We start from the raw sequence: 13,299 nt of genomic DNA, 5'->3' as shown, positions 1-13,299 counted from the left end.
AAGGGGAAGAATTCTCAAAGAAAGTGAAAAGGAGGAAAATCCAGAGAATGTGATGTCCTGGAAGGCAGGTCAAATGTAGCCTACAGGTCATTCTAAGATGAAGATGGAAAACTAACCATGGGATTTAACAATGTGGTTGATTAATACACAAGACTTGGTCAGAGGAGTACTCAGTAAATATCAACTCTAATTATTACCCCCATTAGTAGGCTTTATCAAACACCCAATTATATCAGCAGCTCTGCTCCCATCCATCTGCCACTCAGGGTAAAAAGCTGGGTTTGCGTGAGTAGAGCTAGATCTAGCAAGCACTGGACCCAAGGGACAAGGTATTGGAATCCCACAGGGAAAGTATGGAAAACCAAGCATAAAGAACCAAAAGGAGGAATTTGAGTAAGTCAAGCTAAGGGCTGAGGGTTAGAGGGTCAAATCAAGGATAAACAGGGTATGAGCAAAGTGGCCCTGGGAAATCTCAATAAAATTTCTGATTTGGCCTCTGTGGCCTTTATGGACTGGTGAGTTCCTGCAGGGTCAGGTAGTTTTGTTTGTGGTCTTGTTTATTAAAGTATAATAAACATATAATGTTATACTAGTCTCAGGTGTACAATATGTTGATTCCATAATTCTATACAGTATTCAATGCTCACCAAAATAAGTATAGTCACCATCTGTCACCATACAACATTATTACAATATATTGACTATATTCCCTGTGCTGTACTTGCCACCTCTGTGACTTCTTTATTTTATAACTGAAAGTTTGTACCTCTTCATCATTTTTATCTATTTTGCCCGTCCTCCACCTACCTCTCCTTTGACAACCACCAGTTTATTCTCTATATTTAAGAGCCTCTTTGTTTGTGTGCTTATTTATTTGTTTTGTTTTTTAGATTCCACATATAAGTTAAATCATGTGGTATTTGTCTTCCCCTGACTTATTTCAATCAGCATCATTACAGGGTCAGGTGTCTCAAAGAGCCAGAGGCAGGAAGATAGTAAGGCACAGGCCTTTCTAGTCCTCCCTCTCTTAAGACAAAAAACAAACAAAAAAAACTTTTTAAGATTTTATTTATTTATTTATTTGAGAGTGAGAGCGAGAGAGAGCATGAGCAGGGGCAGAGGGAGAGGGGGAAGCAGACTCCACACTGAGCAGGGAGCCCAATGCGGAACTTGATCCCAGGACCCCAGAATCATGACCTGAGCCAAAGGCAGACACTTAACTGACTGAGCCACCCAGGTACCCCAACCAGAAACAAAATTAAATGCAGAGTCTTATTATATGGCTCACTATACATAACTTATATGTCATTGGCTAAGTCGTGTGCCTGAAAATAACAGTTACTAACCCAAAGCACACCAGACCATGAAGCTCTTCTTGTTCTTGTTCCTCATACTTGATTCTTAAAGGACGGGTAGCCTCAGGAATATATGTCCAAAGTCAGTCTATGTTGTGAAATTTGGGGGTTGGAAGTTGCTTCCTACCCCCTGAATCCTGCTCACTGCCCCCCAAAACTCTCTCATTTCTTGGCTCTTATCTGCTTGGGGTTTTCCAGAAGACTTGGTCTCCCATTGTTTTGTTTTGTTTTTTTTAAATTAACGATTTTATTTATTATTTATTTTTTTAAGTTTTTTTTTAAATGTTTATTTATTTATGATAGTCACACACACACACACAGAGAGGCAGAGACACAGGCAGAGGGAGAAGCAGGCTCCATGTAGGGAGCCCGACGTGGGATTCGATCCAGGGTCTCGAGGATCGCGCCCTGGGCCAAAGGCAGGCGCTAAACCGCTGCGCCACCCAGGGATCCCGGTCTCCCATTGCTAAAGCAAGGATAACTAAGGATTGAATGATGTCATGTTTGCACTTACAGGGTTTAGTACAGAGCCTGGCACATAAAGTGTCAGGAAATACTTGTTGGTGTTGCGAGTACTGTCAATCTGTTGTTAGGAGGCAGAGATGCCTGGAAAGAGGAATGCTTTAACCTTGACTCCTGGGGCAAAGGAAGGCTTTTTGAGAAGCTGCTCAGTCAGGGTGGGAACACACAGGAAGCAATAGGCAAAAAGGTGTCAGGAGACTGAGAGTTTCAGAAACACACTGTCAATAAGTCTGTACCAGCATTGCTGTTCTAACTGAAGCAGTACCGTATCTACAAGTACCAAGGTGTGGTCTTAGGCTCTGACTTTGTTGGCATTTTATCCTGCTGAATTATTCACCAGGTCATCAGGTAGCACATCTGTTCTTCTTCTCCAGCCACTACTTTCCACCTCTCACAGCCCCTTGCAAACCTCACTTATAGTTTAGACTTCAGTAAAACCCAACTCCTTGTGGTTCTCCAAGGACACCTGTAGTTATTGCCTTAACATCTTTGCTGTGCTATTCCCTTCCCTGCCCCTGCATCTGGCTGTCTTCCACTCATCCTTCAAAACTCAGCCTAGGTGTTATCTTCCCCAAAAACCTTCTTAATCATTCTTTCCAAACTGAGCACTGAGCCTTCCTCTGTGTGACCACATCACTGTACTTACTAATTTTATAGCACTTAGCACTTTTAATAACATGATCTGTTTACATGCTATCTCCCACTAGGTTTTAAACTCTTCCAGCAAAATATCTTACCTGTCACTCTCCAGCCCCAGCACAGTGGCTGCCACATGGTAGTTGCTCACCAAATATGGCAGTATATATATTTATAGGACAAAGGCAAAAAACAACAACAACAACAACATGCATTTGGGAACAAAGAATGGGGAATAAATAGCCAAGAGATTTTCATATATGTTTGGAAATAATAAAGACAAGAAAGACCAAAATTTCTCTTGTTATTTGAAAAGATTTCACAAAAAAAGGTAGTTGCTTATAGCCATTTGGAAGAAAATGAGAGACAGAGCGCATTTCAGCAGTAGGTGTGGAGTGGAGGGGTAGTTGTGGGAGAGGAAAGGAAGAAGAAAGGAAAAGAGTCAACAGGGCTTGAGAGGGAGAAAGAAGTCCAGCCTTACTCATGGGGGTGGGGGTGGGGTATCTTAGCAACTTCAGTGTCCATTACTCTCTCCCTGCAGAACACATGTAAAAGAAAGTAGCACATGACATGTGGAAGGAAGTCAGTTGGATCTACATTAGAGTGTTGCTTCTTGTCAGTTGTATAATCCTGGACAAGGTGCTTGAATTTTCTGGGCCTCCATTTCCTCACCTACAAAACTGGGTGAGAATACCCACTACACAGGGAAGTACTGGTGTGAAAATGAAATGAAATAATATTTGAAAGTGCTTAGTTAGCACAGAATCTGATCTTTTTGGTCAGATTTTGCTGCAACAACAAAGAAGCCCCAAATCTCGGTGGTTTACAACTATAAACATTTCTTTCTTGCGGACTGGACTCCACTGGTTTCCCACTTGGCTTCTCATTCAGTAGCTCATGAGGGAGGAGCAGCCACTTTCTAAGGCAAGCTGTTCTCACAGTAGAGAACGACTCCGAAGGGGACAAAGCCAAGCTATGCCACTACATCTAAATCTTAACTCTGACATGTCTGCTCATGTGACACCTATCAAAGTAAGTCCCATGGCCCAGCCCAAAGCCAGCGGGTGGGATGTCACCTGCAGAGAAGCATGGCAAACACAGGGGAACCACATAATTGTCAACAAATGAAGCAGCCTACCACACACGGCCTTCCACTGGCCACTGCCTTTGAGTCAGAAGATTCACAGGTACTTGGGAAATGCAAGTAGTCTTAGAGAAGGATGGAGATGTACTGTCCAAGGAGACAAAAGAAAAAACATGGCTATGTCCAAACCTATTTCCACTCCAACCCCACCCCTATGCCATCCCTTTCTCCACACACCTGCTTCATTGTTCCGAATTCCCAGCTAGGGTAAAGAGTGGAAAAAAGAACCGACTGTTCGAAGGGGTTTATGATAATATGTCATCTGTTAAGATCCCTCATTTCTTACTTCTCTTCCCCTCATTCACTTCCTACCAGGCAAGCTGGCCTCCATGAATCCACTAACCATGTTCTCACCTCTGGGCCTTTGCACTTGTTAGTCCATCTTCCTAGAATATACTTCCTAAGTGTCTGTATGACCTGCTCTGTTACTTCTTCAGGTCTCTGCTCAAATGCCATCTTGTTGGAGAGGCCTTCTGTATCAGTCTACTTGGGCTCCCACAGTGAAATACCAGATAGATGGGATGGGTTAAGCAACAGAAATGTATTTTCCCACAGTTCTGGAGGCTGAAGGTCAAGATCACAGTGCCAGCATGCTTGGGCTCCAGCAAAAGTTCTTTTCCTAGTTAGCAGATGGTTGCCTTCTCCGTGTGACCTCGCCTGAAAGAGAGAGGAAGAGTGTAAGCTCTCTAAAGTTTCTTCTTGCAAAGGCCCTAATCCCATCAGACCAGGTCCCTGCCCTCATGGCCAATTTATCTACCAAAGGCCCCATCTCCAAATACCAGCACATTGGGTATGGGACCAACACATGGGTTTGCAGGGACACAAACATTTAGTTCACAACACCTTCCCTGATCAACCTCAGTAAAATAACAAACTTCTTCCCAACCATCCACCCACCCCCCTTGCCCCTTACTCTGATTTACTTTTTTTCTCCATAGCATTTATCACAATATGACTTATTATATGTTTACTTATTTTTTTTGTTACTTATTATCTATCTTCCTCTTTTAGAATATAAGCTCTATGAGAGCAGGGATTGTTCACTGCTACATCTTTAGAACAGTGAGTGACTCACAACAGCTAGTCATTCAATATTTGTTGAATTAATTCCTTGGGTAAATATATGCTGTAACTTTATATAAATTAATCTAATTTAATCCTCATGGAAACTATATAAATATATATATATGGTATTTTTGAGCCTCATTTAATGGTGGGAATATTTACAGAGAGTTAAAAATAACTTGCCCGGGGTCACACAGCTTGGGGCTGCCAACACTACCACACTCCACAAGGAGACAGGCCCTTTAAGCTGCAGCTGAGACACGACAGTGCTTCTTCTGCTTTCCAGGACCAGAATGACAGCATGGAGAGGGTCTCCTATACCCTATGGGCCAACAGAGCCTCATTCCCTGGCCACTCTGTTTCCCAGGGATGGTGATGGGTAGAGAACAGAGTAGCCTCCACTGGCAGGTTGGTGTTGGGGAGAAAGTAGAAGGGGGCCACTGTACACTGTGTGTGACAATGACCAGCAGGAAGAGGATGAGCTTGGAGCACATTAGCAACACTTTTTTAATGCTTCCTCATAATTTCTTCTGTGTGCAGCATCTCTAATAATATGCCACAGCCTGTATTATCTCCTCAGAGTTTCCCTCCCTTCCTCTCTTGCTCCACATAGCTTCCCTCCTGCTCAGGCCCAAGAATGTTGTCCAGCACTAAAGGCCTTAAAGAGGCTGCATTTGTCTTTGACCCTCTCTGAACATGCTCACTTCTGGATGCAGAGGGAGACCCAAGTACTCCCCAGCCAATGATGGCCTTTTTTAAGGCTGACACATGGTTGCTTCATCCTCCATTGTCACTGGTGGCAAGAAATTGTGTTCATCCCTCCCTCTCCATGCTCCTTTTCCTTAGGGCCTTTCCCTTGTTAGATGCCACCAATAGAGAACTATAGAAATAGGAAATCACCATTATTCAACTATAAATAAATTTGATATGGATTTATTGAATACCACCATGATACTTCCTAAGTATCCACAGAGCTCACAGTGCAACAGCCCCCACCAGAGAGCCCCATGCCTTTCCTTGGATGTCATTCTATGGGGAGCTGCCCACCTGGTCCATGCACAGAGACCACTAAAATGACCAGATGCACATGCGAGATCACTTTGTCTCTCATGCTGATTCTTCACCTTCATTGAACTTGCAGGGCCAAGGGAGCCTGCAGAAGCAGTAATCACCCAGAACCAGCACCTCTCCCCAGTGGGTCCTTTCAAGGGCCTCAGAGTGGCCATGTCCCTCTCTTCCTCTGTCAACTGTTCTTTGACCCTCTAGAACACTATTTTCTGAGCTGCAAATTACAACTCATTAGTGTGTCATGAAATCAATTGAGTGGGCTGCCATCTCCATTTTTAATAAAATAAAAGAAAAAAGAAAATATCAGTGTGCATTGCATAAAGGGTAAACGTTTTGCAAAATTTTGTTTTAGTTAAGTACTCTGTGTGTGTGTGTGTGTGTGTGTGTTGAGTATTCTGGGTTGAGCATTAAGTGTATTTTTTTGCTGGGCTTATGACACAATATGCTCATAAAAGAACAGTAACTATTACAGGCTGCAGCAGAGGATCTTCCAAAGCCAAGACTGATGCTACCCACTCAATAAGTGCAAGCTGGGGGTTCCTGAATTGTGGGCTATGAACTCTGTGGGGGGGTTCCTTGCCATCTCTTCTCAGGGGTGTCAATGCATCTGCAGAGGGATTTGATTCACAAGTGAGCCTGAGCGGAGGGTTCAACAGTCTCAGAAGAGGAGAATCCTGGATGCTGAGTGCAAGGATAATGCTAAGGGGCTAGAGGCAGCAGCAAAAACAGGGAGTCTGGTGCAAAATAAGATAAAAATCCAAAGAGGAAGGTATAAGTCAGGCTTTCAGCATCTAGTGAATGTTAATACAAAGTACCATGTTAGGCACCATGGGGCATCCAAGAAATAAGAAATGCTCTGACTTTTATGAACCCATAGCACAACAGAGTTGAAAGCTAGGCAGATCTGAACAGTACAGGCAACATGTGCAAAATAGTATGTTAATTAAGAGTAGACTGGCAACTGAGATATCCTTCAGTAAGTGAGTGGATAAATGAACTGTGGCACCTTCAGGCAATGGAATATTACTCAGCACTAAAAAATAAATGAGCTACCAAGCCATAAAAAGACAGGAAGGAAACTTAAATGCATATTACTAAGTGACAGAAGCCAAATGAAAAGGCTACATATTGTATGATTCCAACTAATGACATTCTGGAAAAGGCAAACTATGGAGATGGTAAAAAGATCAGTGGTTGGTGAGGGGAGACAAAGGTAAATAGGTGGGGCACAGAGGATGTTTAGGGCAGTGAAAATAGTCTGTATGACATTATAATGATGGATATATGTCATTATACATTTGTTCAAACCCACAGTACATACAACACCAAGAGTGACCCTAATATAAACTAAGGACTTTGGGTGACATGATGTGTCAATATAGTTTCATCAGTTATAAAAAATGTATTGCTCCAGTGGAAGGTGTCAATAATGGGGGAGGCTAAGCATGTGTGGGGGCAAGAAGTACGTGGGAACTTGCTGTACCTACCACTCAATTCTGCCGCGCATTAAACACTGCTCTAAAAAATAAAGTTTATATTTTAAAAAGAAAAAGAAGGAGACCTCTTGGTTATAAACTATAGAGTGCTGGAAACAGAGTGTGTAGGCAGGAGGGATTTGAGCAAGGCTCTGAGGGATGTAGAGTTTGAATGGAGGGAAGGAAGGGCATTGGAGATCCAGGGAAAATGGAGCCAAGGCTGGGTGCCACTAGTCAGTGTGATGGGTTCTTGAGATTATGCTGACATTACTGTAGCTGGAACACATAGATTTTTTTTAAAGATTTTATTTATTTCTTTATTCATCACACACACACACACACACACACACACACACACAGAGGCAGAGACACAGGCAGAGGGAGAAGCAAGCTCCCTGCAGGGATCCTGACATGGGATTTGATCCTGGGTCTCCAGGATCACACCCTGGGCTGAAGGCGGCGCTAAACCACTGAGCCACCTGGGCTGCCCCAGAACACAGAGATTCTGAGTAGAGGCTGGCTTCAATAGGGTGAGGCAAGATTATGGGAGGTCAAGGAAATGGATTTGATATTGTAAATAAGATAAAAATCTAATATAACCCAAATGTCAGCTGCAGGAACACCGACCACTTGAAATCCAGATAAGATTGACTTGAATCTCTATTCTACATCCTGTGGAAAATTCAATGCTCTCCCCAACACGTCTACACCTTCACAGAGCTGTGGTCTCTGCTGGTTCCAGGATTAGTTCAGTTTATCAATGTTCACCTCCCAGCACATGTGGCCCCTCTTCTCACCCAGAAGTGAAAACTCGGTCCGTTCCCTTGATTGATTCACACCCCCTACAAATCCTACAAGGCCTTTGCTGACATTTTGAGGAAAATGAAGAAAGGATTTACCTTATAGCAATGCTAATGAATTACAATTTAATAGTAAAAAGTCCCTGTTCTTAAAAGGTTCCTCTGCAATTTCCCCTGAAACCCCAGGTTTCTCCCATCTAAATTGCTGAGCTGCTCCTCATACAGCCCTTTCCTCCCTCCCCCAGGCCCTGCTCCTGTCTCACACAGAGCAGTTTGGTGATACTTGGGTCTTCTTGTTTCCTGCCCACCTCATGATCCTGCTTTCCATCCCCAAGTCTATCCAGGGATTTTCTTAAATAAAGTTGTTTCCTTCCTTTTTTTTTTTTTTTAAATACTTTATTTATTTATTCATGAGAGGCAGAGAGAGACAGAGAGAGGCAGAGGGAGAAGCAGGCTCCATGTAGGGAGCCTGACATGGGACTTGATCCCAGGACTCCAGGATCACACCCTGGACCGAAGGCAGGTGCTAAACCGCTGAGCCACCCAGGGATCCCCAGTTGTTTCCTTCCTAACAGAAATTCTTATACCAGCTATTAAGATTTTTGTAAATCTGCTTCATAAGAAATGCTTCATAAGAAATGTTATAGGCAGGTATAAACACCAGCCTAAGAGGTAGAGAAACTGAATGCAGAGGACAAATAGGAGAAAGGACACAAAAAAGAGGGTGTGAAGATGATTTTGAAGTTTAAAACATTGTCAAAGGAAGGAAAAGAAATGGAGGTTAAGGAAACCCACCCAAGTCACATTTATTTTCCAGAATTTTCAGAGTTGGTTCTTTGAACTTCCACAACGAGACTGGCAGGAAGAAAGAATTTGGAGAAGGGAGTCACGCTGACACGTGGATGTTGAACTTCCAGCCAAAAGGTAAAATGAGACATCTGAATCCTGCTTGTAATCTGCAGTATGATCTCATTTAAAACACTTCCTGTTCTGGGCTTCAGTTTCCTTATCTGTACAGTAAGAAAGTCAGACTAGAGATCTCCTTTCGCATAAACTCCATAATCAGACCTTAACCTTATGTTTACAGTTTATTTGGTTTGATTGCTTTTGCAGGCTTCTTATTAAGAACAGAAGGAGGCATGCGAGAGGTCTACAATTGTGAAGTGGGGAGAATGGGGACTTCTGAAAACATGTGGCACTTAAGAGTCTGGGAATGTTGGCACATTAGCTAAAATGTTGTGTACTTATTCTGGTAGAGCTGTACTTTAATAGAAGATGATGATCCTCAGCAGAAGTGGACACCCACATTCTGAAGCTCAGCTCCTCAGGCTTATAGAAAGCTGGGAAAGGTGGTACACACTGTCACAAATAGGCCTATCATTCTAATGTCACTAACCTCACTTCAACTTCACACATCAAGAAGGGAAAAACCCAATCACTTGTTAGTCTTGAAAATCCTAACCTCTAAAAGGTTTCTCAAAGTATGTGCAGTTAGTCCAAAAGGTGCTCAAAAACCAGAGAACCTTTAATCAAATGTTCTCAGGAAGCACAATCTACCATTTAATTCTTTCTCAGCTAAACACAGTGGAGAAATGTTCTCACCCTTAAAATCCATAAGAATTATCTGCAGTGCTTGGAAGAAATGTAGTCACTCTGATGAAGTGCACATTGTATTTAGAGCACACATCTTACCTGTCTTAATTTGGGCTGCTGTAACAAATACTATAACCTGGGTAGTTTGTCAACAACAGAAATTTATCTCCCGTAGTTCTGGAAGTCAGGGATCGGTGCTCAGGTTCTGATGAAAGCCCTCCTCCGGGCTGCAGACAGCTGATTTGGCCTTGTATACTCAAGTGGCAGAAAGAGAGGTAGGTAGCTCTCTAGCCTGTTCTCAGAAGAACAATAATGCCATTCATGAAGGCTCCAGCCTCATGACCTAATTATCTTCCAGATGCCTCCCCTCCAGATATTGTCACATGGGGATTAAGATTTTAATGTATGGATTTTGAGGGGACATGCTCAGTCCATTTCACCAACTCTTTTCCCTCCTTCCTAACAGAATCCTGATCATGATCAGATAATCCTCATCACAGCCACTGGTGTCATTCATTAGGCTATTCAGAGTAAACCCAAATCATATTCAAATCATATTTTGAGAAATTCAGCTTTAAATCTATGGCAAACAACCCAGCTGTATGGGGAAAACCATGTTTCCATGAGATTGATGATCTCAATGGATTCAGGTGGATACCTCATGTGCCTTGTGCTTACCAGATTTGACTGTCAATCTAGCCTTTGTACGAAACTCAACATATCCTCTACACTTAAAAATTTCTCTTCTTTAAAGTTATTTATGATGGCTTAACATCCTAGGAACTAAATAGCTGGAAATGTTGGTTATAGATGTATTTTTTTCATTCTATCCTTCCAGGGTAATGTGGGAGGATTTCCTGAATTCCACACTACATCATGGAGAAAGTGCACAGTAGTAAAGTTATTTTAGAATCTCAAGACTCTCTAGGGGCTAATCCAATCACTCAGTCCCCATCTATTGATCTAAATAACCTCAAAGAACAGTGAATACTGCAGCTGTTCTTGCTTAGTAGGATCACAGAGCCTAACTTCCTCTCCTAAGCAAACAAAGGCCAAGGATTCTGACCTGTGCTGTCCTTATACAGCTTGAGCTGGCAAGGGAGGGAGGCAGCTGCAGCTGGGAGCATTGAGTAAATGGGGAATTGAGGTCAGCATTTGGGGGCAAAAAAGGGCCCAAGACTCAGAGGCAGTCCAATAAAATGTCCACAGTAGTCTAGAAAGAAAGACGAGGCAAAGAGACTGCAACCTGAATCAATACCAGAGAGAGTGAATGAGAGATTGAGATGGAGTCTCTCTTTTAGGGGAACCTGTGGTTTCCCACATGTGTGAGGAAAAATAATTCTTGTGTGATGCCTCTCCTCTCATTGCTTCATTCCTGACACTTCTGATCACCACATGTGGCAGGTGAGGGGTTTCCCACACCAAGTAATTCTGTGACATCAGTTAGGTATCCTACAATTTAACTCAACTGTGACACTATCCACCTGGACATGGCATCGTATTCCACAGGTTAAAGGCACAGTCTTACAAGATTACCCCCACCACCACCACCATACCAATCACAAGCCCACATTGATACCTATGCTTCTGGATGACCAGCTGTAAATCAGGGGTTCTCACAATCCGCTTCTTGGGTTCAATTAATTTGCTACAGTGGCTCACAGAATGCAGGAAAACATTCTACTTACTCGATTACCAGCTTATTATAAGAGGATATAACTCAGGAACAGCCAGATGGAAGAGATATGTTAAAGTCATGAGACAAGGAGGCCTTTAGGCTGAGGTGGCTCTAATGCCTTGTAGTCTACAGAAGCAAAGTAAGCAAATGGGAACCTAAGCAGGAGTCAATTCCGATAAATGCCTTAAGATTAAGAACAACCAATCACAAACAGCCAACTTGGCTTTCCCAAATTATCATCCCACACCTTAAGCTATAGCTAATCAAAGAATTTCCTTGCTTGGCTTCCCAGTCTTCTCTATAGAAAGCTTGTCCTTAGCTCCTAATGGAGGAGCACTCCTGACCAATTCTGGTTTGGTATTGCCCAATTTGATGTTTGTTCAAATAAACCCTGAAAAATGTTAATATGACTTAGTTTATCTTTTAACAGATGGTTAGGACAAGGAATGTGGGAAAAGGCATGGGGCTTCCATGTACTCTTCAGGCACTACAACTACCCCACTCCTCATATGTTTACCAACCCAGAAGTTCTCTGAATGCTGTCCTTTGGTTTTATAGAGGCTTCTTTACATAGACATACTTGATCAAATCATTGGCCATTGGTGATTGATTTAAATCCCAGTCCTTCTCCCCTACATCAGGTAGGTGAGTGGAGGGAAAAATTTCAATTGCCTGGTTGGTTTCCAGGCCCCATCCTCAGGAGTTTCCCAGAAGTCACTTCATTAACACAAACTCAGGTGTGGTTCAAAGAGGTTTGTTATGAATTTTTAAAAGACACCTTTGTCATACTATCACTTAGGAAATCCCAGGGGAAAAAAAAAAAAAAAAAAAAAAAGGAAATCCCAAGGGTTTTAGAGACTCTGCACCAGACATGGCAAAGACCAAATATACATTTTTATTATAAGCCATAATATTATACCACAGAAAATGAAGAACTGTTGATAGCATTAAGCCAATTTGTTGCAGAGAAAGGGATACCATAACTTGCTTAGTAAATGCATTTGTCTCCCCCCAAACTGGTAAGAAGTAAAGATTCAAATCTTCTGTGTGGTATATATGAAAGATGGCAATCTTGCTGGAAGGAGGCAGAAGGCAGAGATAGGAGATCACTTTAAAGCTCCAAATGACCCTCAGTAATGCACTATATTATCCTGCCACATCATGGAGGAGAACCAGCTCTATCTCCAGGGGGATTACCATATTTTACTGCTTTGTAGCACCACACTATGGTGAATTTACATCTCTACCAGTTGAATCCAGTTGAGCTAAGCTACTTATCAAATGACTCGCTTTGACTTAGAAAGCAGGAAATAAAACCAGGACTATCCCTATGTAGAGGCAAGGTCAACAGGCATCTCTATAGACATGGCATGGGGAAACAAGGGAATTAATTTCATCCTTTTCAAATGTCTTACTTTAGACCATTATTCTTTTGCAATGAAAATAATGAAGAAGATACTATTGTCCTTCCTTGGTATCCTCTTTTCATAAAGTCTCTCTTGAAATTCTTCCTTCCCTAAGACCTACAATCCCACCAGTGGAGACTTGTTCCTTTGAATTAAGTATTGCCCTCTCTTGCCCAAAGTTTAAAATGTAAATACCTCTGGGAGAAGTAACACATTACATCCCTATTACTTTTGTATAAATGCATTTAACCCAGGTTTTCCTCTTAGTAGAAAGGCCTGAGCTCCTCTAGGGCCTGAGAAATATGAAAGAGGAACACAGAACGAGGCCTGGAGAAGAACAGAATGTATGGGGTAGGCGACAATGGTGTTCAAGTACACACTGGCCTCTGTCCCAATCTTACTGAGGTCTGGCCGTGAATAAAACCAATAATAATTGCAGTCACTTTTATTGCTCATTTTGTGAGACTCGTTCCTTCTTGGTAAAACTCCTTTACTTGAAGCTATTATCCCTTTGTAATTAAAACAATATATTGTAATCTCCACTTGGGATTCCTTTG

At 42.3% G+C, this 13,299-nt stretch overlaps 1 long non-coding RNA gene across 2 annotated transcripts in view; it reads right to left on the bottom strand.

Moving 5' to 3' along the window:
• Positions 1-1,081: 1,081 nt before the first annotated feature.
• LOC140601024 (uncharacterized) overlaps positions 1,082-13,299 on the bottom strand; it is a 99,288-nt gene continuing 87,070 nt past the window's right edge. The window contains exons 9-10 of one of the 2 annotated variants that reach the window (XR_012004078.1): positions 4,012-4,314; positions 1,082-3,744 (exon numbers count right to left, since the gene is read on the bottom strand). This is a non-coding gene — a long non-coding RNA (uncharacterized lncRNA). The remainder of the gene's footprint in view (positions 3,745-4,011; positions 4,315-13,299) is intronic. The other variant, XR_012004079.1, reaches the window with a different exon arrangement.

The sequence above is a fragment of the Canis lupus genome, chromosome 12 (genome assembly GCF_048164855.1).
Source record: "Canis lupus baileyi chromosome 12, mCanLup2.hap1, whole genome shotgun sequence".
Classification (NCBI taxonomy): domain Eukaryota; kingdom Metazoa; phylum Chordata; class Mammalia; order Carnivora; family Canidae; genus Canis; species Canis lupus.
This window is presented reverse-complemented; position numbering and strand designations above follow the sequence as displayed.